Here is a 6849-nt window from a genome sequence, read left to right on the forward strand (position 1 = left end):
ACCGCTTCATCATGACAGCTGCTGTGTAGCCGGAGCATTCTGTTGTTGTCTGTAGCACGCTCACTCACGCTCACACACACTCACACACACACTCACACGCGCATAAGCACATTGAGCGTATTGGCCACGCCCCTCACGTGAATAATGCATCACCTCCCGTCGACCGGAGGACACTCGTGCCTCCCGGAGCAGCTCGGACGTCAGCTCGTGCTCACCGGTGGAAGGAGAATAACGGTCATAATATCGCCACCCGTTTGTAGATAAAGGAGCTACCGATAACCCGGTAATGAATGGGGGATTGGGGAGAGTGGGAATCCGCCTCGCGCACGACGACTCCGTTGGTTTCTACCGGGGATTTTACGGAGGAGGACACACCGAGTGCTTGAAATTAACCCGGCCGTGACCGACCCATTATCTGCCGGCCTGACGTTGTTCTTATCGCCGGTGATATTTGAGGGTTAAACCAACAGCCAAGGTAGGTTTGTCGTGTTTCCCGTGTGTATTCGTGTGTGTGTGTGTGTGTGTGTGTGTGTGTGAGAGAATATGTATGCTCGCTCGCGCGCGTGTGTGTGTGTTTGAGCAAGGGAAGAAGAGATAGATGGTGTAGTAAGATGGTTTGTGTGTGTGTGTGTGTGTGTGTGTGTGTGTGTGTGTGTGTTTGTGTGTGCGCGCGCGCGCGCGCGCGCGCGCGCGCAGGATCACTCATCGATCGCCTACCAGCACAGACATATCAAAGAAATCAATACTATATATTTATTTATATACGGTGTATATATATGTATATATATATATATATATATATATATATATATATATATATATATATATATATATATATATATATATATGTATATGAGAAGCATATATTATAATATAAGTATATCCTAGCAGCAGTCATATCAAAGAAATCAATACTATATATGTATTTATATACTGTGTGTGTGTGTGTGTGTGTGTGTGTGTGTGTGTGTGTGTGTGTATATATATATATTTTACTATCATATATTTTATTGTATTAGAATCACTATAATGTCCCAGGTAATGGATGTCATCTTATAATGACTTTACTGCAGAAATATTGTGGCGACACCATAAAACATCACTTAAAAATCCTTATCCTTAAATACCACGGAGACGCTTCTCCATCTCGTCTTGATGATCTCACAGACACCGCTGTGTGACGCAGCCAGCCGCTGACTCTGTTGTTGTTCACTCGTGATCGTAAGTCAGACACACCTGCACCGGCGTGGTGGTCGCACTAGGATGAGTGGGAAGAAGACAAGGTAGAACATAACAATAAAGTAAAGGGAGCGTGGTTGTAGGAGAGGAACAGATTCCCCGTGTGTGTGTGTGTGTGTGTGTGTGTGTGTGTGTGTGTGTGTGTGTGTGTGTGTGTGTGTGTGTGTGTAAGGATTTCATTCTTACTGCCCTTCTCTGGCTGTCTCCCCCTTCTCGTTTCTGCCCCCGTTTTCACCCACATTTTGGTCCCATTTCAAATTCCCGCCGTCTGTTGGTTAACAGTTGTTTTGGCAAGAAAAACCGAAATCCTTTGTGTGGGAATGACGGGATTATCTCTCACAATACTGCGTCCATTATTAATCTGTCGCTTGCGCCAGATTTGCATGTGTTTTGTAGAGGCTGTAGTAAAATCTGTCCGTCCATCTATTTGAGCTAGCTACAGTTCAGGCTTCCGGAGGCCTGAAGTACAGATCTTTCCTCTGAAAACTTTGAACGTGTTTGTTCAGTTTCTTTGTCATATTTTGTTCCCAACCCCCCCCCCCCCCCAACCCCCATCCATCCCCCCTGTGGCTTCCTTTCCTAGACGGTGGCGGTGCAGATGGGTGTAATCCCATGTTTAATCTGCCTAACCCTGTAGTCATAGTCTGGGTTTAACACTGCTCTGATTAGAAGACCCCTGCCCCCTCACCAATACAGTCATTAGGTTAATGAGATCACTCACACGGCATCGCTAGCGCTAATTAAAGGAATACAACGCATGAGCAGCATCTTTTTGCTCAACACCCCCTTCCACAAATTCTGTATTCATTCTGACACTTTGTACGTTCACCTGGCAAATCAAATAAATCAGTTTTTCACTCCCATCTCGACCCAAAAGCGACAGGGTATTTCATCTCAAAATAATCCGTGGGCAGCGCCTGTGTGAGCACAGTTCATCATTCGGATTTCCTGTGGGAAGGAAGTGTCCCGGAAATGGGGCAGTGCTATGCGTGGTTTGATGCAGCCGTATCGTTTTCAGTGCGGCCAGAGTGACAAGAGGGAGCGTGGAGCGCCTGGCTGGTGTTCTTGATGATTCTTTCTTGTGCGCTCTCCATTTAGCAGCGATCCTGCCAGCGGTCCAGTTTGCAATGCGTTGTAACGGGTATGTGGGAATGCTCCCAGTGTGGCATAGTGATAAAGGCATAGCTTTTAGGTGACAATTAACGATTTCTGTGTAAACGAGCTCATTCACAAAGAGTTTTCTTTTTGAATAATCACGAGAATGGTTGTCCGTGGCGTGCGAGATTTTGCCGCGAGTCCGGGTTGATCACTTGGAGCCAAATAAAATACAGAACCACGCAACGTTAATGACGTCTAAAAGCCACTTTCCTGATGTATAACGCTAGCTAACGCTAGCTAGTTTAGCTAACTTTGTATATTTCTATTTTGTGCTACTTTATGCTTATACTCTCCTACATCATAGAGGCAAATAATGTACTTCTTTTTATCAGACAGCATTTAGTGACTTGTTTCTTTGCATATTCAGATTAACAATACAAAATATAATCAATAAATATATTATGGTATTTGTATATCTGGTGAGAGGTTTCACACTTCATCTTAATGGTAATAATCTCTCTTGGGTCAGGACCCGCATAAAAGTAGTTTGTGAAAAGGCAGCGGTCACCTCTCAGACTATGTTTCCTCGAGTTAAACCAGCCGTTGAGGACTACTATGGACTGAAAAGGTGCTGAAATAATTGTTCCATTATGTGTACATGAGTGAATACATGTGCTTGCGTATGGACGTGCAGTACATTTAAGAGTCCCGGTTTGGGTGTTTTGGAAAATTTGGTCACTTTACATGATGTAGCCCAGTATGCTAAAGCTAGCAGTCGGGTCCAGTTGAGTATCGACATGGCTAACGCTAGTAGATAGTACAACACAGTTTGTTAAATGGTCACAAAATGCAATCTATGGGTGTTGTTTAGAGGGACACGAGTTGTTTGTATTTTTTGTGTCGCTGGTGAACTTTTTTTTTTTTTACGTAAAAAAAATGAAAGTAAGGTTTAGGCAACAAAAGCACTTACGTAGGTTTTGGAAAAAGATCATCGTTGGGCTTAAAAAAAAACACGTACAGTTAGGTTTAGGTAACGAAACGAACGTTCGGTTAAGGCAACAAGACACGTACTTGGTGACGATCTTTGGACGTTCAGAGCTGAGCAGCAGCTTGTCTTGTCAATCTGTGCAATTGCACCGTTAGCTAACATTAAGCTAGCATTAGCTCAGCAGCTAAAGAAGAGAATGAAAGTTGTCAACAGGATCAAATGAGACATCTTCAATTTTGATTGAAAGACACGTCTTGGTCACCATTTATAAGTGAGTGATTTTTAGTACAGTATCGGAGTAAAGTAGCTATTTTCACTGAATGTGAGCTACAGTAAAGCTCCTCTGGTTTTCCTCTGGGTGTGCAGTTTTCACAGTAGTGACCCCACTAAAAAAAGTACCTCTGGGCCCATTTTGACCAGACTATCCCGGCTCAAATGCTGTGATTTATGCTGAGGCAGCAGTTTCCACTCGCAGCCTGCGGGGGCCGCCACGCGTGAGTCGGCCTCACGACAGCTTTACACGACTACAAAGAGGGTAAAAGTGCAACAAGTTTACAGCAAGAAGAAAGGGGTAAAAGTTGATCATATCAGCCGGTCCTTTTGTTTGTGAAGTTTTGTTTTTTTTTGGTTTTGTTTTTCCACGCGCACACACTCTTCCTTCCTGTATGCGGGCAAGCTGAGGGAGTCCTGAGCGATTACAGGAAGTCAGCGTTGGCTTCTCTGGGGAAGAGAGATAAGAGTCTGGCAGAGAGTGTGTGTGTGTGTGTGTGTGTGTGTGTGTGTGTGTGTGTGTGTGTGGATTCAGCTGAAAGCAAGGCCATCTGCACTCAGCTATTGCTAATAACAAAACACACGTACAGTCACACAACCAAGCCTCTAGTCAAACAAACCAACCCTGGGTTTGTGTGTTTGTGTGTGTGTGTGTGTGTGTGTGTGTGTGTGTGTGTGTGTGTGTGTGTGTGTGTGTGTGTGTGTGTGTGTGTGTGTGCGCAATGGGTTTAGTGTGTGTTTCTGAATGAAGTTGTGGGAATGATAACGGCCATTCCTCTGCTCATGATGGCAAGCGGAAAACTCTTTGTGTGGTTTGTTAAAAGGAGAAGTGAGGTGTTGAGGGAGGGAGGGGGGGGGGTCCAGTGCGTGGGGCGGACAGTATCTCCCAGCATGCCTTGGATTGACTAATGAAGTTGCTGGAGAAAAGGGTGTGTGCTGTGCTGCGCACACACACACACACACACACACACACACACACACAGATAATAGATATTTACCTGGGAGCAGGTGGAACAGGTAGTATCATTTGAATTGAATTTGCATGTTGTTCATGTCTACTGAAGTTAGTTCTGCAGATCATATCATACCGCCTGCAAACCAACCTGAGGGGCTGATCACACCACGCCGCGTTGCTACAGGTGCGACCGCTTCAAAACCACCATGGCAAAGCCATTCAATGCAAAACGGTGTGATGCCCCCCGTGGAGCGTGGAGCTCACCCGATCCTGTGTGATTAACAGGAAACGGAATGGACATGAAACTTTCACAACATGAGCTGTGTGTTCCCCCTTCTTTCTCACACACCGTAGCTACCTCACAGCCCATCAGCGAAGGAGCTAGCTAGCCCTACCACGTCTACGGATCCCATTCATTTTCTATGTAGAGCAGTAGCCGGCCGCGAGTTGTGCGATGGATGTGACGCGGCGGGCTGATGGACCATTCGCTGTATGTACTATTAAGGTATAAAATGAAAGTGTTCACCAGCCCACCTCACTGGGACCGTCTGGAGTTCCGTCGTGTATTTCGGTGTTAGTTGGCCGTTTTTTTTTTGTGTGGATTTCCACCATAAGAGTCGATGGCCATTAGCGGCTTCGTGATGCTGCACTTAAGCCATAGTTTTAATCACCGCGTTATTTGGCTTTTACATCAAATTCTTCCACAGATATTCAACAAAATTGTTTTGAGTGATGGAATTACTGTTTTTAAAATCAGTCTCTGGGAGTAATCGGGTTGTCCGTCTGTGCTGTACTGACCATCAGGGGGCGACTCCTCTGGTTGTATAGAAGTCTAGTCTAAAATGACTCTACTTCTCTCTTGATTTATTCCCTCAGTAAACATTGTAAACATGAGTTTATGGTCTCAATCTCTAGTTTACAGTCTTCTTCAATACAGCATGATGTTCATTTAGTAAGTTATGGTCCATTTAAAGTCAAACAGACCATAAAGCAGAGTATGCTTTAGGGCGGGGCTTACTGTGATTGACAAGTCTCTACCAGAGCCGTATACAGTGTCTCTACGTCACTCCTCCACATTTCAAATATGGTCACTTCCGTTAATTGGTTGCCAAAAAACAACAACATGGTGATGGCCGTAATCCAAGATGGTGGTGGGGGAAATTGACGACCTCGAGTCTTCTAACCAGCAGTCCACAAACCAACGGGTGACATCATGATGACTATGTCCACTTCTTACATATGTATACAGTCTGTGATGAAGCCACTATTCTGTCAGTGAATGTGCTAGCGTGATAGCAGTTGTACGTTTTGGGTTTTAACAATCCTAGCTTCCAGCATGGCTGCTACCGTACCACCTACCTTTGTGTTCTGCTGGACCGATGCGTGGACTACATAGTATTGATTTGTTTTAGGGTTAGGGTTACAGCCAAAAACAAAAAAATCATGTAAAAGGAATACTGTGTAATTTGAAGATACAAAGGTTTAGTTTTCAGCATCAACTGGTAGTTGTGCTAAACAGTAACTGACACTAAGCTAAACACAGGATGTGGGATTTAGCCAGACTGACTATCCTGTATCTTTCGTGCTGTTTTCAGTGTTTACGACATAAAAAGTTAGAGGAGGTCAGATGGAGCAGTAACTGGTGACAGATGGTGTGTGTGTGTGTGTGTGTGTGTGTGTGTGTGTGTGTGTGAGAAAGAGAGAGTCATGCAAACACCACACTTACTGTATCTCTCTATGAGCTTCTCACCATGTCAGCGCTGAGTCACGCTTACCGGCTGCAGATTGCCATGAGTCAGTTCCTTCATCTCTTCCCGCATCCCTTTTCATTTCGTAGGTTTGAGGACTCGTTGTTTCCCGTGTTTGGGGTTCAAATGCATTTTTTTATTTATTTTTTTCCCCGATTTTTGCTCACACTGCAGATATTTTTTCAGATATAATTGAAAAACATGGACGCCGTTAAACAAATACTCAGAGGCACAGCGGTGTGGTGCCCCGTTGTATTACGTGAAATGTGCGATCAGTCGCTCGTAGTGATGAAGCCGCAGTCACATGATCACCCAGCTCTGCGCCTCCCCTCGGCTCTACTTTATAGCATCTCTCAGAAATCTGTACTTTAACCGCGCGTACGAAGGTTTTATGCAAAAATCCGGGTTTCATCAAGAAAAGGATGATGAAGATGTAAACGCACACCTTTTAACTAAATGCATCTCATATTAAAATTGCATTAACTAAGGATGCTTTAGTAGACGGTGACATTTAAAACCGTTAACTTACCAATGCATCGGCCAAATGTGTT

General features: G+C 44.5%; 1 protein-coding gene across 1 annotated transcript in view; it reads left to right on the plus strand.

The window, feature by feature from the left end:
* The first annotated feature begins 142 nt into the window (after positions 1 to 142).
* tanc2a (tetratricopeptide repeat, ankyrin repeat and coiled-coil containing 2a) overlaps positions 143 to 6849 on the plus strand; it is a 40691-nt gene continuing 33984 nt past the window's right edge. The window contains exon 1 of the mRNA XM_068731491.1: positions 143 to 475. The gene's annotated coding sequence lies outside the window, so the exon portion shown is untranslated. The remainder of the gene's footprint in view (positions 476 to 6849) is intronic.

This window comes from Cebidichthys violaceus, unplaced genomic scaffold (assembly GCF_023349555.1).
Source record: "Cebidichthys violaceus isolate CVI_PGR_0920_01 unplaced genomic scaffold, fCebVio1.0.p SCAF_52, whole genome shotgun sequence".
Lineage (NCBI taxonomy): Eukaryota > Metazoa > Chordata > Actinopteri > Perciformes > Stichaeidae > Cebidichthys > Cebidichthys violaceus.